The sequence below is a fragment of the Astatotilapia calliptera genome, chromosome 12 (genome assembly GCF_900246225.1).
Source record: "Astatotilapia calliptera chromosome 12, fAstCal1.2, whole genome shotgun sequence".
NCBI classification, from domain to species: domain Eukaryota; kingdom Metazoa; phylum Chordata; class Actinopteri; order Cichliformes; family Cichlidae; genus Astatotilapia; species Astatotilapia calliptera.
Window position 1 is genome coordinate 36,036,956 of NC_039313.1, and position 21,890 is coordinate 36,058,845.

Below are 21,890 nucleotides of genomic sequence, written 5' to 3' on the forward strand. Positions count from 1 at the left end.
ATTGCGTGTAGGGTTAACCATCTGCACACAGCACCGGTGTTTGTTCACGAGTCTAGCAGACACAAGGGTTTTATTTTATTTACATGTGTTAACCTGCATGTAAATGAGGGATGTACTTTTAAAATAAACCCACTGGAAGTCAGCTTTCACCTTTTACCCACTTCCTGTGTTCCTGTGTAGTAAAGGTAAACAAATAAGAATAAACAAGAACAGTTTTATTTGTATTGTCCGGATTTTTTTTTTTTTTTCATAGTAAAATGAACGATATCTCACTTGTGTTAAACCTGGACATGCAAAGTCATAACGTTTTTTTGTTTGTTTGTTTTAATTGAAACTATTGTCGTCATATCTATTTTTTTTTTCCTTTTCCTGAAAGTGATCAAATTAATTCAAATGTGAGATGAATGCGGAAAATTCCACTCAGGTTAAGGCAGTAGCTTTGTTTTGGGTATTGAGACTAAAATAACCAGCATGGTTATCATAGGGTTTAAGATAGAACCATTCAAGGCTCTTTGGTATCGGCACTGATTAATTTGTTAATCGCTGAACTTTGGACTCTCCCGTCATCGGTCTTTAGCCTCTGCCTTGGCACTATGGCAGCCTCTTCTCGTACTGCGGTAAAGTGAGCCGTCATTGTGAGCCGCGGTCAAGCCAGCCGCCTCCTATCCGCCGCATAAATTTCCTTGCGCTTTTACACCAGTCTTTACGGTAGCGCCTTTTCGCTTTATGTGCCGATGAAAGCCTATACCCGCGCACACGTGCCGCGCCGCGAACAGTCGCGCGCGCATGCGGCGCAACAAATTACAATGTAACGCCCCGATACAGTCAATACAATTATGGAAATGTCAGAAATTCATTAAAAAATCATCCTGGAGTAGTTGATGTTACAACTTTCAACACATCCCTCCTCTGGGACACCCTACTGTACCTGTGTGCCAATTTTCATCCAGATTTACTGTAGAATTCCTCAGAAATTAAAGGAAACTTATATTCAATTCAATACAGTCAATACAATAGAATTATGTCAATTTTCCAAAATTCATTAAAAATCATCCTGAGTAGTTGATGTACAACTTTCAACACATCCCCCTCTGGGACACCTACTGTACCTGTGTGCCAAGTTTCATCCAGATTTACTGTAGAATTCCTCAGAAATTAATGGAAACATTTATTCAATCTAATACAGCCAATGCACTACAATTGCATCAATTTTCAGAAATTCATTAAAAATCATGGGGATGGAGCTGGACTCCCTCAAGGTGGTGTCGGAGAGGCGGATGCTGTCCAAGATAAAGACAATGTTGGATAACACCTCCCACCCACTCCATGACATGTTGGTCAGTCACAGGAGCTCGTTCAGTGAGAGACTGAGATTACCGAAAAGCACCACTGAACGACACAGGAAATCATTCCTGCCTGTGGCCATCTCCCTGTACAACGCATCCTGTACAACTTTCAACACATCCCCCTCTGGGACACCTACTGTACCTGTGTGCGAATTTTCATCCAGATTTACTGTAGAATTCCTCAGAAATTAATGGAAACTTATATTCAATCAATACAGTCAATACAATAGAATTAGTGTCAATTTCCAAAATTCATTAAAAATCATCCTGAGTAGTTGATGTACAACTTTCAACACATCCCTCCTCTAGGACACCTACTGTACCTGTGTGCCAGGTTTCAGCCAGATTTACTGTAGAATTCCTCAGAAATTAATGGGTACTTGTATCCAATGCAGTCGGCCAATACAATAGAATTATGTCAATTTTCAAAAAATTCATTAAAAATCATCCTGAGTAGTTGATGTACAACTTTCAACACATCCCTCCTCTGGGACACCTACTGTACCTGTGTGCCAAGTTTCATCCAGATTTACTGTAGAATTCCTCAGAAATTAAAGGGTACTTGTATCCAATGCAGTCAGCCAATACACTATAATTATGTCAATTTTCAAAAATTCATGAAAAATCATCCTGAGTAGTTGATGTACAACTTTCAACACATCCCCCCTCTGGGACACCTACTGTACCTGTGTGCCAAGTTTCATCCAGATTTACTGTAGAATTCCTCAGAAATTAAAGGGTACTTGTATCCAATGCAGTCGGCCAATAAACTACAATTATGTCAATTTTCAAAAATTCATTAAAAATCATCCTGAGTAGTTGATGTACAACTTTCAACACATCCCCCCTCTGGGACACCTACTGTACCTGTGTGCCAGGTTTCAGCCAGATTTACTGTAGAATTCCTCAGAAATTAAAGGGTACTTGTATCCAATGCAGTCGGCCAATACAGTAGAATTATGTCAATTTTCAAAAATTCATTAAAAATCATCCTGAGTAGTTGATGTCCAACTTTCAACACATCCCCCTCTGGGACACCTACTGTACCTGTGTGCCACGTTTCATCCAAATTTACTGTAGAATTCCTCAGAAATTAAAGGGTACTTTATTCAATTCAATACAGTCAATACAATAGAATTATGTCAATTTTCCAAAATTCATTAAAAATCATCCTGAGTAGTTGATGTCCAACTTTCAACACATCCCCCCTCTGGACACCTACTGTACCTGTGTGCCAGGTTTCAGCCAGATTTACTGTAGAATTCCTCAGAAATTAAAGGAACTTGTATTCAATCAATACAGCCAATACAGTAGAATTATGTCAATTTTCAAAAATTCATTAAAAATCATCCTGAGTAGTTGATGTCCAACTTTCAACACATCCCCCTCTGGGACACCTACTGTACCTGTGTGCCAAGTTTCATCCAGATTTACTGTTAGAATTCCTCAGAAATTAATGGGTACTTTATTCAATCAATACAGCCAATACACTAGAATTATGTCAATTTTCAAAAATTCATTAAAAATCATCCTGAGTAGTTGATGTACAACTTTCAACACATCCCCCCTCTGGGACACCTACTGTACCTGTGTGCCAAGTTTCATCCAGATTTACTGTAGAATTCCTCAGAAATTAAAGGGAAACTTGTATTCAATCAGTACGGCCAATAAACTACAATTATGTCAATTTTCAAAAATTCATTAAAAATCATCCTGAGTAGTTGATGTACAACTTTCAACACATCCCTCCTCTAGGACACCTACTGTACCTGTGTGCCAATTTTCATCCAGATTTACTGTAGAATTCCTCAGAAATTAAAGGGTACTTGTATCCAATGCAGTCAGCCAATACAATTTAATTATGTCAATTTTCAAAAATTCATGAAAAATCATCCTGAGTAGTTGATGTCCAACTTTCAACACATCCCCCCTCTGGGACACCTACTGTACCTGTGTGCCAAGTTTCATCCAGATTTACTGTAGAATTCCTCAGAAATTAAAGGGTACTTATATTCAATTCAATACAGTCAATACAATAGAATTATGTCAATTTTCAAAAATTCATTAAAAATCATCCTGAGTAGTTGATGTACAACTTTCAACACATCCCTCCTCTGGGACACCTACTGTACCTGTGTGCCAGGTTTCAGCCAATTTACTGTAGAATTCCTCAGAAATTAATGGGTACTTGTATCCAATGCAGTCAGCCAATACAATATAATTATGTCAATTTTCAAAAATTCATGAAAAATCATCCTGAGTAGTTGATGTACAACTTTCAACACATCCCCCCTCTGGGACACCTACTGTACCTGTGTGCCAGGTTTCAGCCAGATTTACTGTAGAATTCCTCAGAAATTAATGGAAACATTTATTCAATCTAATACAGCCAATACAGTAGAATTATGTCAATTTTCAAAAATTCATTAAAAATCATCCTGAGTAGTTGATGTCCAACTTTCAACACATCCCTCCTCTGGGACACCTACTGTACCTGTGTGCCAAGTTTCATCCAAATTTACTGTAGAATTCCTCAGAAATTAAAGGGTACTTGTATTCAATGCTAATACAGCCAATACAATACAATTATGTCAATTTTCAAAAATTCATTAAAAATCATCCTGAGTAGTTGATGTACAACTTTCAACACATCCCCCCTCTGGGACACCTACTGTACCTGTGTGCCAAGTTTCATCCAGATTTACTGTAGAATTCCTCAGAAATTAAAGGAAACTTTATTCAGTGCAATACAGTCAATACACTACAATTATGTCAATTTTCAAAAATTCATGAAAAATCATCCTGAGTAGTTGATGTACAACTTTCAACACATCCCCCCTCTGGGACACCTACTGTACCTGTGTGCCAGGTTTCAGCCAGATTTACTGTAGAATTCCTCAGAAATTAAAGGGTACTTGTATCCAATGCAGTCGGCCAATACACTACAATTATGTCAATTTTCAAAAATTCATTAAAAATCATCCTGAGTAGTTGAGGTCCAACTTTCAACACATCCCTCCTCCGGGAAACCTGCTGTACGTCTGGGCCAAGTTTCAGCCAGATTTACTGTAATATTCTTCAGAAATTGCAGGGAACTTATGTTCAGTGCAAGAAAGGCTGAAAGACGACCACCACTGAACAAGACACACAAGCTGAAACGTTAAGACTGGGCCAAGAAATATCTCAAGACTGATTTTTCTAAGGTTTTATGGACTGATGAAATGAGAGTGAGTCTTGATGGGCCAGATGGATGGGCCCGTGGCTGGATTGGTAAAGGGCAGAGAGCTCCAGTCTGACTCAGACGCCAGCAAGGTGGAGGTGGAGTACTGGTTTGGGCTGGTATCATTAAAGATGAGCTTGTGGGGCCTTTTCGGGTTGAGGATGGAGTCAAGCTCAACTCCCAGTCCTACTGCCAGTTTCTGGAAGACACCTTCTTCAAGCAGTGGTACAGGAAGAAGTCTGCATCCTTCAAGAAAAACATGATTTTCATGCAGGACAATGCTCCATCACACGCGTCCAAGTACTCCACAGCGTGGCTGGCAAGAAAGGGTATAAAAGAAGAAAAACTAATGACATGGCCTCCTTGTTCACCTGATCTGAACCCCATTGAGAACCTGTGGTCCATCATCAAATGTGAGATTTACAAGGAGGGAAAACAGTACACCTCTCTGAACAGTGTCTGGGAGGCTGTGGTTGCTGCTGCACGCAATGTTGATGGTGAACAGATCAAAACACTGACAGAATCCATGGATGGCAGGCTTTTGAGTGTCCTTGCAAAGAAAGGTGGCTATATTGGTCGCTGATTTGTTGTTGTTTTGTTTTTGAATGTCGGCGAGGATTCCGCAAGGCACTCCCCTCCATTCACCTCGCGAATCTCCGCTCTCTTCCAAACAAAGTCGACGAATTACTGCTCTTAAACCGGACTAACAAGGACTTTGCACGCTCTGCTGCCCTCTGCTTCACTGAAACCTGGCTCAGTGAGCGAGTCCCAGACGCTGTCTTACATCTGCCGGGCTTCCAACTTCACCGGGCGGACCGCGAAACAGAGCTCTCAGGGCAAACAAAGGGTGGTGGAGTCTGCTTCTACATTAATGAAGGTTGGTGTACTGATGTCACAGTGTTACAGAAACACTGCAGCCCACACTTGGAAAGTTTTCTCATCAACTGTAAACCTTTTTATTCACCGCGGGAGTTTTCTTCCTTCATGCTGGTCGGAGTTTACATCCCTCCACAGGCCAACGCGAACAACGCACTGTGCGAGCTGGCTGACCAGATTACTACCCTGGAGAGGAAATTCCCGGATTCCTTTACAATTATTCTTGGGGATTTTAACAGAGCAAACCTAAACTACGAACTCCCTAAATACAGACAGCATATAGACTGCCCCACCAGGGACAACATCATACTGGATCACTGCTACACCACTCTAAAAGATGCCTATCGCTCTGTGCCCCGGGCAGCTTTGGGACATTCTGATCACTGCATGGTCCATCTTATTCCAGTTTATAGGCAAAAACTCAAACGTGCCAAGCCTGTAGTCAAAACTGTGAAGAAGTGACTAACGCAGCAAAGCAGGAACTGCAGGACTGTTTTGACTCCACTGATTGGACTGTTTTTGAAGCTGCATCTGAGAACCTAGATGAGCTCACGGACACTGTGACATCATACATCAGTTTCTGTGAAGACGTGTGTGTGCCAACAAAGACCTTTTGCACATACAACAACAATAAACCATGGTTCACTCCTAAACTCCAACATCTTCGCAAGGCCAAGGAGGACGCTTACAGAAGTGGTGACAGGGTCCTGTACAAGCAAGCCAGGAACACACTGACCAAGGAGATCAAAGCAGCTAAAAGGATCTACTCCCAGAAGCTGGAAGAACGGCTCTCAGCCAACGACCCTGCGTCAGTGTGGAGGGGCCTGCAGGAAATCACCAGCTACAGACGCCCCCCACCCACCATTGAAGCAACCAAAGACCTGGCCAACGAGTTAAACACTTTCTATTGCAGGTTTGAGACGGACAGACTCCCACGCCCCACCCTCCCCTCCCCAGGGACATTGCTTCAGACATTGACTCCCCAACACACCTTCCACCTCTCCCCCCTTCACCCTGCCCCTCCCCAATCAAGACTCAACGACCACCCCCACCCTCCCAATCAAGACTCAACGACCACCACCACCCTCTCCAACCCAGACTCAACGACCTCCACCACACCTCTCACCCCCCTTTCCTCCTCCCTGAAACTAAGAATACACACTCAGGATGTGAGCCGACTATTCCAGAAACAGAAGCCCAGGAAAGCCCCCGGACCAGATGGCGTCTCACCCTCCTGCCTCAAAACCTGTGCTGAACAGCTGGCTCCCATCTTTACTCGCATCTTCAACAGATCCCTGGAGCTGTGTGAAGTTCCCTCCTGCTTCAAACGCTCCACCATCATCCCTGTTCCCAAGAAACTCACCATCACAGGACTGGATGACTACAGACCTGTCGCCTTGACGTCTGTGGTCATGAAATCCTTCGAACGACTGGTGTTAGCCCATCTGAAAGACATTACAGGCCACCAGCTGGACCCTCTGCAGTTTGCCTACCGGGCAAACAGGTCAGTGGATGATGCAGTGAACACGGGGCTGCATTACATCCTGCAACACCTTGACTGCCCGGGAACTTATGCCAGGGTCCTGTTTGTGGACTTTAGTTCGGCTTTTAACACCATTGTGCCTGAACTTCTTTCCTCCAAACTCTCCCAGCTCAGCGTGTCACCAGCTACCTGTCAGTGGATCACCAGCTTCCTGACAGACAGAAAGCAACAAGTGAGGCTGGGGGAGATCACCTCTGAAACCCGGTCCCTCAGTATTGGTGCCCTCAAGGATGTGTCCTCTCACCACTACTGTTCTCCCTCTACACTAACGACTGCACCTCCAATAACTCTGCTGTCAAACTCCTAAAGTTTGCAGATGACACCACTGTCATTGGCCTCATTCAAGATGGTGATGAGTCTGCATACCGGCAGGAAGTTGAGCGGCTGGTACTCTGGTGCAGTCAGCACAATCTGGAGCTGAACACTCTTAAGACTGTAGAGATGACAGTGGACTTCAGGAGGCATCCCTCAACTCTGCTCCCCCTCACCATATCAGACAGCCCTGTGTCGACTGTGAAGATCTTCAAGTTCCTGGGTACAACCATCTCCCAGGACCTGAAGTGGGAGACCAACATCAACTCCATCCTCAAAAAGACCCAGCAGAGGATGTACTTCCTGAGACAACTGGGGAAGTACAGTCTTCCACAGGAGCTGCTGATCCAGTTCTACACTGCGGTCATTGAGTCTGTCCTGTGCTCCTCCATCACAGTCTGGTATGGAGGAGCCACTAAACAGGACAGGAGCAGACTGCAGCGGACTGTACGGGCAGCAGAAAGGATCATCAGCGCCCCCCCTGCCCTCCATCCAGGATCTGTACCTCTCAAGAACCAGGAAACGGGCAGGGAAAATCATCGCAGACCCCTCACACCCTGGACACAGACTTTTTGATCTGCTGACCTCTGGCAGACGGTACAGAAGCCTGCAGACCAGGACCACCCGACACAGGAACAGTTTCTTTCCCCTCGCCATCTCCCTTCTTAACCGTTGACCTGTCACACTGCTCCCACTGCCAGACTGCAGCTGCACCTTATGTACATTTTGTAGTATTCATTCCACCTCATTCATTTCTGTATTTTATGTATATAAGGTTAGATTCGTTATTTATAGTTGGTTTACATAGCTTTGTGTATGTATGTGTAATGTGTATATATAGAATTGTGTGTGTGTGTGTGTGTGTGTGTGTGTGTGTGTGTGTGTGTGTGTGTGTGTGTGTGTGTGTGTGTGTGTGTGTGTGTGAGATTTACATTGCTGTGCTTGAGAGCCACCATCTACCGGAACCAAATTCCCTGTATGTGTCTGCACATATACAGTGGGGCAAAAAAGTATTTAGTCAGCCACCGATTGTGCAAGTTCCCCCACTTAAAATGATGACAGAGGTCAGTAATTTGCACCAGAGGTACACTTCAACTGTGAGAGACAGAATGTGAAAAAAAAAATCCATGAATCACATGGTAGGATTTGTAAAGAATTTATTCGTAAATCAGGGTGGAAAATAAGTATTTGGTCACCTCAAACAAGGAAAATCTCTGGCTCTCACAGACCTGTAACGTCTTCTGTAAGAAGCTTTTCTGTCCCCCACTCGTTACCTGTATGAATGGCACCTGTTTGAACTCATCATCTGTATAAAAGACACCTGTCCACAGCCTCAAACAGTCAGACTCCAAACTCCGCCATGGCCAAGACCAAAGAGCTTTCGAAGGACACCAGGAAAAGTATTGTAGACCTGCACCAGACTGGGAAGAGTGAATCTACAATAGGCAAGCAAGCTTGGTGTGAAAAAATCAACTGTGGGAGCAATCATCAGAAAATGGAAGACATACAAGACCACTGATAATCTCCCTCGATCTGGGGCTCCACGCAAGATCTCATCCCGTGGGGTCAAAATGATCATGAGAACGGTGAGCAAAGATCCCAGAACCACACGGGGGACCTGGTGAATGACCTGCAGAGAGCTGGGACCAAAGTAACAAAGGTCACCATCAGTAACACACTACAACGGCAGGGAATCAAATCCCGCAGTGCCAGACGTGTTCCGCTGCTGAAGCCAGTGCATGTCCAGGCCCGTCTGAAGTTTGCCAGAGAGCACATGGATGATACAGCAGAGGATTGGGAGAATGTCATGTGGTCAGATGAAACCAAAGTAGAACTTTTTGGTATAAACTCAACTCGTCGTGTTTGGAGGAAGAAGAATACTGAGTTGCATCCCAAGAACACCATACCTACTGTGAAGCATGGGGGTGGAAACATCATGCTATGGGGCTGTTTTTCTGCCAAGGGGACAGGACGACTGATCCGTGTTAAGGACAGAATGAATGGGGCCATGTATCGTGAGATTTTGAGCCAAAACCTCCTTCCATCAGTGAGAACTTTGAAGATGAAACGAGGCTGGGTCTTCCAACATGACAATGATCCAAAACACACCGCCCGGGCAACAAAGGAGTGGCTCCGTAAGAAGCATTTGAAAGTCCTGGAGTGGCCTAGCCAGTCTCCAGACCTCAACCCCATAGAAAATCTGTGGCGGGAGTTGAAAGTCCGTGTTGCTCGGCGACAGCCCCAAAACATCCACTGCTCTCGAGAAGATCTGCATGGAGGAATGGGCCAAAATACCAGCTACTGTGTGTGCAAACCTGGTAAAGACCTATAGTAAACGTTTGACCTCTGTTATTGCCAACAAAGGTTATGTTACAAAGTATTGAGTTGTATTTTTGTTATTGACCAAATACTTATTTTCCACCCTGATTTATGAATAAATTCTTTACAAATCCTACCATGTGGATTCATGGATTTTTTTTCACATTCTGTCTCTCACAGTTGAAGTGTACCTCTGGTGCAAATTACTGACCTCTGTCATCATTTTAAGTGGGGGAACTTGCACAATCGGTGGCTGACTAAATACTTTTTTGCCCCACTGTATTTGGCCAATAAACACGATTCTGATTCTGATTCTGATTCTGAGATGTATATTTGTGAATGTGGAGATGTTATATTGGTTTCACTGGTAAAAATAAATAATTGAAATGGGTATATATTTGTTTTTTGTGAAGTTGCCTAATAATTATGCACAGTAATAGTCACCTGCACACACAGATATCCCCCTAAAATAACTAAAATAAAAAAAAAAAAACTACTTCCAAAAACATTCAGCTTTGATATTAATGAGTCTTTGGGTTCATTGAGAACATGGTTGTTGTTCAATAATAAAATTATTCCTCAAAAATACAACTTGCCTAATAATTCTGCACTCCCTGTAGGTCTGTTGACAGAGCTCTGTACAGGTCTGCTCGAGCTGACCTGAAAAGGGTCCCACCTGTCCAGCAACAACACATGGCATGGAATAATAGACATCATAAACCACAGAGGCAGAACTGTGAAAACAGAAAACCTGAGTGTGCAGCTAGCAGAGGACATAAACAGCTTCTTTGCCCGCTTTGAAACACCACAACAGCAGCATTCATCTGCCTCAGCCCTGCTCCCATCCTCATCCTCACCTGGTTCCTGCACCGCTCCATTCACTGTAACGGAGCACGATGTCAGATGAGTGTTCCTAGCAGTGAACCCCAGGAAGGCGTCCAGACGGAATACGTGGTAAAGTGCTAAGACCATGTGCCCACCAGCTCACCCTCATCTCCACCAGAATCTTCAACCTCTCACTGGATGAAGCAGCCATCCCATCCTGTCTAAAATCAGCCACAATCATCCCAGTACCAAAGAAGTCTCCCATCACCAGCCTGAACTATTATTGCCCTGTGGCCCTCACACCGGTAATCATGAAACTAGTCCTTCAGCACACCAAGGATTACCTCCCCCCAGAATTCGACACCCACCAGTTTGCATACCGTGCAAACAGATTCACAGAAGATGCCATCACCCTCCACTCGGTGCTGAGTCACCTAGAACAGCGGCAGAGCTACGCCAGAATGCTCTTTGTGGACTACAGCTCACCCTTCCACCACTCGCCCATTGAGAGCCTACTAACTTACTGCATCACAGTATGGTACAGCAGCTGCACTAAGGCGGATAGAGCCACCCTCCCAGCATGTTTGCAATGAGTAGGAGATGCTCTGTATCTCACTGTACAACTGTATAGTGACAAAGGTATTGGGTTCTTTTCTAAAAATTGCTATAAACAGAGGAACCCAAACTGATGAAAAGTGGCGAATATTTTTTTTCAAATGACTATTTTTAGTGGATGTTTGATATAGAGCAGAATGACAGAATGTTAAAAGAAGTTACTTTTAGTCATTCTAAGCTGGGCATTGCGTTCTCTGGCTGTTCAAAGCCATGGAACTTTAGACTTTCCAAGCAAATAATGATGGCCATACTGATGTTCTTTTCAGTACATTTTACTTTATGTTCATTTTCATTTTTATGATGTTTCTATTTTTACATAATTCCTCCCACATTAGCAAAATTGGTATGGCCTGGATCTGTCCCACACAATGTGCTTACACATGGCCTGCGTACCGCAAAGAATGACGGCCCTATGGTGGCCCAGATCTGGTTTACCAGAGGTGGCCCACACATGAGCCAGCACAAGGCCAGTTGCAGACACACTGCTGGCCCTGTGCTGGCCCAGAACAGTTTCAGCTCTGGCCCCAGATGTCAGCCTAATGTGTACCTTAGCCATGTAAGCCATGTAATAACAACATGTGCTGGAACATAATAGTGCAAAAGTAACATGACGAAACTCTGTTCAGACAGTGAATGGACTGATTCTTATACAGCACTTTTTTACTCACCCATATTACTCAAAGTGCTCTATACAACATGTCACATTCACCCAATCAGGCCAAATGTGGCATGCCATCACATAAACAGTGCCATCTTACCATGCCAGAAGTCAGCCAGCAGTGCCGGCTTGACACCAGATCCAGGCAAGACCCGTCTGCTATGTGGGATGACTTGTTCTTTTGGCATTTTAGTTGTGGATTGTGTTTGGACTGTGTCTCTTGCCCTTTCAGTATTGTTTCCTTGTGCTTCTAAGTGTCCCTTTGTTTCTTTTTAGGTTATGTAGTATGGGTTAGAGATATTTTGTATGTTGTTTTCGTTTAATAAATCCGCCTTTTGGATTATTCCCTGATGTGCCTGAGTTCTGTTATTTAGTGTCACTTTGAAAGGACACACATCCAGCATTGACATATAATTGTTCTTTCAATTTTTGATAAAGATTACAGTGAATTGAGATGTAACTTGGCCCAGAGGTACGGTAGGACGCCCAGAGTAAGAAAGTGTTGAAAGTTGGACCTCAACTATTATGGGTGATTTTTAATGAATTTTTGAAAATTTCCATAATTCTATTGTATTGACTGTATTGAATTGAATAAATGTTTCCATTCATTTCTGAGGAATTCTACAGTAAATCTGGATGAAACTTGGCACACAGGTACAGTAGGTGTCCCAGAGGGGGGATGTGTTGAAAGTTGTACATCAACTACTCAGGATGATTTTTAATGAATTTTTGAAAATTGACACAATTGTAGTGTATTGGCTGTATTAGATTGAATAAATGTTTCCATTAATTTCTGAGGAATTCTACAGTAAATCTGGCTGAAACCTGGCACACAGGTACAGTAGGTGTCCCAGAGGAGGGATGTGTTGAAAGTTGTACATCAACTACTCAGGATGATTTTTAATGAATTTTTGAAAATTGACATAATTCTATTGTATTGACTGTATTGAATTGAATATAAGTTTCCTTTAATTTCTGAGGAATTCTACAGTAAATCTGGATGAAAATTGGCACACAGGTACAGTAGGTGTCCCAGAGGGGGGATGTGTTGAAAGTTGGACCTCAACTATTCAGGATGACTTTAATGAATTTTTGAAATAAACATAATTGTAGTGCATTGACTGTATTGCACTGAATATGAGTTTACTGTGATTTCTGAGTAATATTACAGTAAATCTGGGTAAAAACTGGCCCAGAGGTAAAGTAGGTGTCCGAGAAGAGGATTGTGTTGAAAGCTTGGCATCAACTTTTAATAATGATTTTTAATGAATTTTTGAATATGCAACCAGACTGTCACGATGGCTGTATTGGGCTGTTCCATTGTAATTTGTGTGCGCGCGTGCGTGTGACTGTTCACGCGCGTGCGTGTGTGCGCGAGTCTAGGCTTTCAATCAGGATATAAAGCGAAAAGGCGCTACCGTAAAGACTGGTGTAAAAGCGCAAGGAAATTTATGCGGCGGATAGGAGGCGGCTGGCTTGACCGCGGCTCACAAATGACGGCTCACTTTACCGCGGTGAAAAAGTGGTTGCACTACTCTTACGTATATTACGGTATAGGTGAAGACTTCATGAACACATAACTCCAATTTTAGCCAAATTACATTGGCTCCCTGTTAAATATCGTATAGATTTTAAAATTCTTTTGTTCATTTTTAATATTTTGAATAATTTAGCGCCCAGTTATCTTTCTGATTTAATCCATTCATACAATCCCAACAGGGCACTTAGATCATCCAACCATAGGCTCCTAGCACAACCTAGGACTCGAATGAAGTCAAGAGGCGACCGGGCCTTGCATCCGTGGCACCCAGACTCTGGAATAACCTCCCCGTTCATATTCGCACTGCCGAGTCTATCCAGTCTTTTAAATCACGTCTTAAAACTTATTTTTTTACTTTGGCTTTTGATTCTGTCTAGTTGGCTGTTTTAGCTTGTTGCGTTGTTACCTATTGTTTGTTGTCCTCTTCTATTGTTTGTTTTAACTGTCTCATGTTTTTATTTTATTTATGACGGGCGATCGTGGCTCAAGAGTTGGGAGTTCGCCTTGTAATCGGAAGGTTGCCGGTTCGAACCCCCGGCTTGGACAGTTAGATTTAGTTAGATTTAGTTAGATTTAAAACCGTTGTAATTGATTACAATGAATGTTCTCATAAGAAGAATTATTTGAATTTAGTTACTATTGTCTTGTTGAAACACAGGTCGCATATTTGTGGAAACAACAGGAAACGGAAGTTGTTGTTTCTGTGGTCCCATCTCAGATTAGAGGTAACAACTTTGTCATACGTCACAGTGAGTTCCTGACCCTTAGACCACACAGCTGGCTTGTTGGAGAGGTATGTAAACTAGTTATTTAAAAAAAAAATGTACTGCATAAGGTTAACGTTAAAGCTGGGGCAGGACATTAGTTTTTCCCTACACATTCAGTAAGTACTGCTTTAGATCGACATTCCAGGCATATCCTCATGACTGAATACTGAGTATACGTAAGTAAAAAAATCTTTATTAAAGATTGTATTCCAAAACTTTATCATGTTTACAAAGTAATAAAAGGTTATTTATTATACTCCTCAGGTCATTGAAAGTATCCTGCACCACTGGGCCATTCGGCTAAATCAGGGGAATAATATCTACATTATGAACCACTACACGAGCGGTGTGATCCTCTATGGAGAGAGAACTAATCAGGAGACAAAGCTTGTCCAAGGTAAAAAAATTTTTTTATATATTCTAGAATTAATTTTTTAAAAGTTAATTAATGTCTCGAAATGGAAAAGGTATTGTTGCAAATTTGTAATTAATTCCTAATATGTCACAGGTGAACTTTGACAACTAGAGCCGTTTTATCCTTTGTTGGAAATATACACTGGAAGTTTCTGGTTAGTACGAGCAGCATTTCTGTGAAAACAGTTTGTTTCAATAACACATTATTGAAAATTTATGTACTTTTTAAATTTATATATCTATCGCAGTACATAAATGCAGATGACAGCTGTCTGTATTTGGTCGATCCTTCAAGAAACTCTTTGGAGCAGGAAGAGTCTGACCGTGCAGCCAGAAGATTCCGGTAATTATGCGTTATTACATGTATATAATAACATGAAATATTAGAAAAGTGACAGGAGGACTTAGGAGGTCTTTTTCTAAAGGTGAACGTATGGTTGTAGATTAAAGTTTAATAAAATCTGTGGTTATCAGTTCTTTAAAGAATTTAAAAAAATAATTCAAAATTACTCACATATGTAATTTTAAATAATAAAAAAACCACTGACAGTGTTTAAGCAGTGATACATTTGAGACAGTTAACATTTGTAGATTTAAAAGAACATGTTAATAAGTTTGATACTTCATCTAACATAATGTAGAGCACAGGGCTTTCTGACACACCATTAAAAACAGTGATATGTACTATATGTGTCTTTTTCTGTGTGACTTTTATCATTCATTTGTATATAAATGTGATGTATGTTACGTTCACAAAGTGAATACTTCAAAATGAGGAGGACATGCTACAACAAAACAGACTGGGTGAATGTGAGACTTCGAGGAGGAGTACTGACACATCCATTTCAACGGGATGGTTCTAGCTGCGGAGTAATGGTCGTCATGGTATGGCACCACATTGATGCAATAATATTGTTCTGTAAAATTAGATAAGAAGATGGGGTGGGGGAAGTTAAAATAATCTTAAAAGGTTAAATTGTGTAAACAGGAAGTGTAACATTTGCAGATGTTTTCATTTAATTGTTTTTGGGGTTTTTTATTTCAGATGGTCAAAGTAGTAATGGAAGCATTCCCAAATAAACCAGAAATGACATTTTTGACGACAAAAAAAGAGATGGCCCAGGCACGAAGGACATTTGCACAGACAATACTTGAGGCCTCCGGTGTGTAATATCTTCTTCAAATGGACATATTTATTTGTGTCAAACTGTCAAATACTAAAATATATATATACATATATATATATATATATATGTATATATATATATATATATATATATATATATATATATATATATATATATATATATATATATATATAACAACTGTGCCATGTGTGCAACGGTGAAACCACCTAATCCAGGACCCTCCATCACTGACTGGGTATAGTATTTTTAAAAATTGTTTTATGTTATCTACAACAAAGTATTTGACTCTGTGTCTTAAAGATTGTAATTGATTAAAACATAGAATTATTTACTTAATGTGTTTATGAAAGTTCATTTGTTTTTGTTTACAGATCCAGTGTGATAACCGCTGGTTCCATTCTGAAGGCCTGGACATGACAAATGAACAGCTCAGCAGTGCTCAGAAGACAGAGTGGAAGTGTGTGCTTTGTGTAACCTAATTCCACATGCAGTGAAAGCTACTTGAATAATCTGCTTATAGTTGTTATTGGTGTTTTGAGGAACACATGTGTAAAACACAATGTGTATAACATTCTTGCTTTGTGCTCGTACTTCAAGTATTTCCTTTTTGATTTTTTGGGTTGATTTGTGTGATGACAGATAATGAATAACAATATATCTAAACTGTGTAGTAGTAATATGAGAAATCAGTAATCTGAGAAATGTAATTTCTCACCCTGACCGGTTGAGGCAGATGGCCCCGCCCCTCCCTGAGCCTGGTTCTGCCGGTGGTTTCTTCCTGTTAAAAGGGAGTTTTTCCTTCCCACTGTTGCTCATAGGGGCTCATATGATTGTTGGGTTTTTCTCTGTATGTATTATTGTAAGGTTTAACTTATTATGTAAGTGCCTTAAGGTGACTATTGTTGTGATTAAGCACTGAATAAATAATGTCTAAAACTAAAGTTGCTACTTGAGGTGGTGTGTGAATGACATTTTGAAAAATTTAAATTGTGTGTGGAAAGAAATTTCTTGTAGTTAAGCAAATACTTCAATGAACTCATTTTGTTTGGTAATGGAATAGGATTTAATTTTATCAGAAATCCATACAGTAATTGTTGCTGTGGATGACAGGGTGCAGAGTGGGGGTCACCCAGAGGCATAATCCAGTGAGATATCTGTGTCACCTCTTATAGTTTTCCTGTAATCTGAGGTCAAAGACGAGGACATTAAGAGTACAGTAGAGTAAATTGGGTAAATTTTATTGTTAATTTTCTCTGAATCATACAGTAATTTGGCCTGTGGATCACAGGGGGGAAAGTGGAGATACACTAAAACTGGGAGTGGATTGTGAAGTAAAATAGTGTCAGGACAGAAAACACTGCGTTTCTAAGCCAGTCTTCACCTATACCGTAATATACGTAAGAGTAGTGCAACCACATTTTCGGGGCGGCTAGCTTGACTGTGACTTCTTAAGTGAGGGCTCACTTGACCGCAGTGTTTCCTCTGGACCGAATCAGCTGGTGCGTTTCTAAACTTACAGTTTTTGGTTTATGTGCGGCCAGGTGTGTGGGGGGCGGGCGCAACAAAAGTAAACACAGGAAGAAGGAGCAGACTGGACAGTTTGGTTCATTTCATGGCGAGCTGCTAGTTCACCTGTGCACGTGTATAGTACCGTCATGCTTTACGAACACAAAGCACACCTGGCCATTTACGTCACCAACACCTGGTAGTCGGTTCGGATCGCGTTCACGTCATAAACGAGCCGCTCCAAGGATTTGGGATTTTATGTACATATTGTTTTTGACAATAAAGCCTTACTTTGATGAGTTGATGTTCGAGCTCACAAAGTCCCAGGGTGAACAAAAGAGAACCACCTGAGAGGAAGCTGACCCACAACAAAGTCTGAGATTTGGATCACAGCCCCAACAACCAGTCCAGAGTCAGTGACGCTGTCATAAAGCAGGACGCGTCACTGCATCTCTGACGCGTAAACAAAGTGCAAGGTGTTGACGGGATTAGAAGAGTGAGTCGTGCTGAGCCCGAGTGCTTTAAACCGCTCATGTTTGATGGAATTATGTCAATGACAGGACTCACTGACGATCACAGAGCAGTGAGAAAACTGAGACACTGAGAAGCAGTTAGGTCAGTGATTGAGCAGCACCCATACAGCTTACAGTAGAAGCGTCCTGGGTTTGAGTCTCCGGGCCAGACTACATATGCATATGTGTGTGTATCTATATCTATATCTATCTATATATATATATCTATATATAGATATATATAATTTAATCTTTACTTGTTACAAGAGTAAAGATTAAATAATATACGAGGTCAGCAGGTACAGTACAGGTGTTCTGTTTTAGTGTCAGTAACGTTTACTGAACAATAAAAATATTGACAAATTGTTTGCTGCCAACAGAAAGAAAATGCAGGAATAAAACTGTCTAATAATCTTTATTTATTATTGATGCTCACAGGGAGACACGAAGACAGTAGGCAGTGATGTCATACCTGATGATCTCTAACCTGACCTGTTAATCAGTGTGTAATCTGAACCGTAGGTGTTGATCATAACTAACTTTATAAATGGGGTCTGGTTCCTGCTACCTGAAGATTAATCCTGAGAAAATGCTTCGCTGCTGTGACCTCCACAGCGAGTTTACTGCGGCGGATCTCGAACAACCCAAATAGAAAAGCCAAAGATCTCCACTTTACACAGAAGATGGAATCAACACTGAAACATTCAGGAGGCTAAAAGTGTTTCTGTTTCTATTAAAAATATGTGTCTCGGATTATTTGCAGAAGCTTGATGATTAAATCAGATAATGGAGTCAGAACTAATATGGTTTGTCTATAAGAGCACTATTAAACACAATTATACATTTCACGTGAGAATTAAAGCTTTTAGAGCTGTATGTAATTAACAGATAATAAAGGTTTTCCAAAGTGACCAGATTAAAACATCTCCAGCTAATGTTGAAGGTATAAATTCTAAATGGCTACATTCCTCGACTGTGACTTCGTAAGTGAGGGCTCACTTGACCGCAGTGTTTCCTCAGTCTAAGTGGCTACATTCTGGGGTTTGAAGGACATATGCAGCTGAATAGCGTCTGCATAACAATGGTACGAGATGTACTCAAAGCTATTCAGGATATGTGGGAGCATATATAGAACACTTTTGAAATAAAAGGCAGCTTGTTTAAAATATGTAGGGACACAGACGGAGGTCAGAGAATTATTACCTTAAGAACAAACGGTCCAATGGTGTTGAAGACCCTTTTGAAGAGTGTGGTGGTTTCATTTTGTCAACCAAACTGATGACAGCGTTCAGAGAGCTTGGTCCAAAACTCTTTAAGAGTGGTGGCCTGTTAAAGCGTGGAGTCAGAGAGAAAGGAGGAGGACTGATGTTTGCTCCGGAAATATTAGACTTATTAATAAAGAAAGAAAGTTTTCACACTCTTCATTTGAGTGACCAGTTAGAGCAGGAGGTGCAATGTTTCTGAACTTTCGAAAAGTTCCTTTTATATGTTTAATAAAATTTGTTTCATCTGCTAAAAAGACAAAATCTGTTAAATTGTTTCTATATCATTAACATAAACATGTAATAAAAATGACTTCATCACTGTCAGAGATGATTCAATGATAATGAATAATCACTAAAAATGATCAAAGTCTTTGTGTTCAACGAAAACTAATCAACTGCTTTGATTACACTCTGGTTTGTTCCTGAATGGCTTCAGCCTGTGGTGAGGTGGGGGTGGGGGTGGGGGGGGGGGGTCACTTGAACAATGGAGACCTGGACCTGTAGGTCCTGTTCTGTCTCATCCAATCAGCACGCAGCTCTCACGATATAAAGCAGCCTAAAGGGCAGAGTCCCACAGTTCACACTGAGAACATCACCCAGACCACGATGGATGGAAGCAGGACCACAGAGCACAGATCCAGCAGCCAGACTCCATCCAGTCCCAACAACAAGACTCCGACCTCCAGGACACCTCCTGTCCTCTCCTCATGTACCGTCAGCCAGACACGCTTCTACTTCGCTCCGATGGACATCTCTGACTGCAGGGACAAACTGGAGACGCTGAGCCGTGGTCAGGACTTCCAGGAGTTGGCTCGGGAGCTGGTTCTGCACTTTGACCAGCACGTGTGCGCTCACTGCCTGGCTGTGGACGGTCTGCAGGAGGCCAGCGATGTCGAGGAAACAGACCTGTGAAAGTCTTCCACCACGTCCACAGCAGCTCCACGCCAGCTGGATGTTCACCCCACAAACCAAACGGTCCTTTTAAAGACCAAACACCCACAACTAAGAGCTCTCCAACAACAGCACTCTCATTTCTATCACTGCTGTCTGGACACGTCTGATCTTCATGTTCCTTTAGGCTTCAGATGTAATCAATACCAGTTATTGATTACATCATTAACTGGCTGTTTAACAAGTTTCATGCAGAAGAATACATTTGAGCCATTCAGCAAAACAAAGATGATTGAATCAACCTTGTTGGATTCATATTCAGAGCGATCAGTCAGATCATCTTTACTTTGCATAACCCTTACCCTGCATTTTTGTTTTTTATTCATCTCAAACTAAACGATATTTCTACAAAGTGTGAGCAACGACAGAAAGCACCATAAAACATCCTCATCGCTCACACGAAGAGTCATTTTCCAGGCTGTTTAAACCTCCAAATAGGATCAGATATGAAATGTGTTCATTTAGTTCTGTTTTTAAAAAGATTCATTTGTTGTAGTTAATAAAAACTGTTTGAAAAGTCCTGATCAGCATTTTCTAAATGACAGAGTGAAACCAAGCTTCTCTCCACACTTCAGTTCAGAAAGGCAGCAGATGGGATAACTCTGCCTCCATCTTTACGTTGCATTTATTGTATTTATTCTTATAAACAGCAGCTCCAGCTGTGCTGTATGCTCGATTGTGTTGTTTTATGTATATCTGTTTTATATCATTGTGAAGCACTTTGTGGTTCTTATCCTGTAAAGAGTGCTTTATAAATGAGGTTATTATTAGTATGTTTCATGGTTTTTCTCCAAGTTCAGATAAAAGTCATGGCGACAGGATGTGATGAAGAGCAGGGGGAACAGAATCAGCTGCTCAGCCTCCATCATTCTCCACCCAGAGACTGATGGAGGCTGTCGATCAGTTATTGGACTAACATTGGATTTGAACTTCAACATTTTCAATATTGATTTAAAACAGCTGAAAAAGGAGTAAAAGAGGAGGGACTGCTCAGTTATTGGTTAAAAAAAACATGAAACATGAATTATTTTATTGTTGCCATGGAGATTGGATGAGTCAAACAGTTTGAAATAAAATCCATGAAGGTGCTGCTCTCCCTCCCTACCTGCTGCATGGGGTGGTTTTTTTTTTCATCCAATCAGCATGAAGCACGAGGTGAGGCAACGCTCTGAACCAGCTCCCAGTCAGCCTGCACTTTATTCACACACAGAGCTTCTTGTAAGCACCAACACCTCCACCCAAGAGCTGGAATCCAGAAATATTCTGGTTTTCCTTAAATGTCACAATCCCAGAAACAAAAACACTACATGAGACACAAACTGTGCTGCTGATGAGAATGTGACACACACCACTCAGGTTATTAAAAGCTCACTGGAGAAAGAAGTCAGTAAAGCCTCAGCTCTGAGTTTGCAGCAGATCCATTCAGACAGATCAGCATCACATGTTTGTCCCCACAGTGAGAGACGTCCATCAGAGGCAGAGTGAAGCAGAGGCGTGTCTGGCTGACGGTGGACGAGGAGAGAACATAACTGCTGTGATTATATTGCATTCTCTGACATACTAAAAATCTGCAGCATCAGCAGGAACTGAATCTGCATCAACATTTAGTTCAGATTGTTTTTTGTGCTCATTTGAATAATCCTATAGATGCTTGTGAAGAAAATGCACAGTGTTAGATGATGCATATGATGCAGGTTAATTAACTACTATTTAACTGGTACATGAGCAATGATGCCGAAATCCAAAAACATTTTTATGTTTTTATTAATTAAAGCTGATTAAAAATAGGTAAGAAAGTAACCAATGGGATATTTTTGAGTCCAGCTCTCACACTCAGCTGTCGGTCTTTAAAAGGACTTGTGTCTCCTTTCATTGCTCATTGGCCAAAAAACATCTGGATGATCCCCGAGACGTCTGGGAAAACTTTCTGTGGGCTGACGAGACAAAAGCTGAACTGTGATTCTCGTTACATCTGGATCAAACTAACAGCAGTTCATAAAAAGATCACAACAACAGTCAGACATGGTGATGGTAGTGTGATGGGCTGGGCTGCTGCTGAATTCTGCTCCTGAA

General features: G+C 41.6%; 1 long non-coding RNA gene across 1 annotated transcript; it reads left to right on the top strand.

The window, feature by feature from the left end:
- The first annotated feature begins 14,135 nt into the window (after nt 1-14,135).
- LOC113033268 (uncharacterized) lies at nt 14,136-15,314 on the top strand. Its single transcript, XR_003274011.1, has 4 exons — nt 14,136-14,418; nt 14,530-14,590; nt 14,684-14,778; nt 15,194-15,314. It is a non-coding gene; the product is annotated as an uncharacterized LOC113033268 (long non-coding RNA).
- Nucleotides 15,315-21,890: the final 6,576 nt, after the last annotated feature.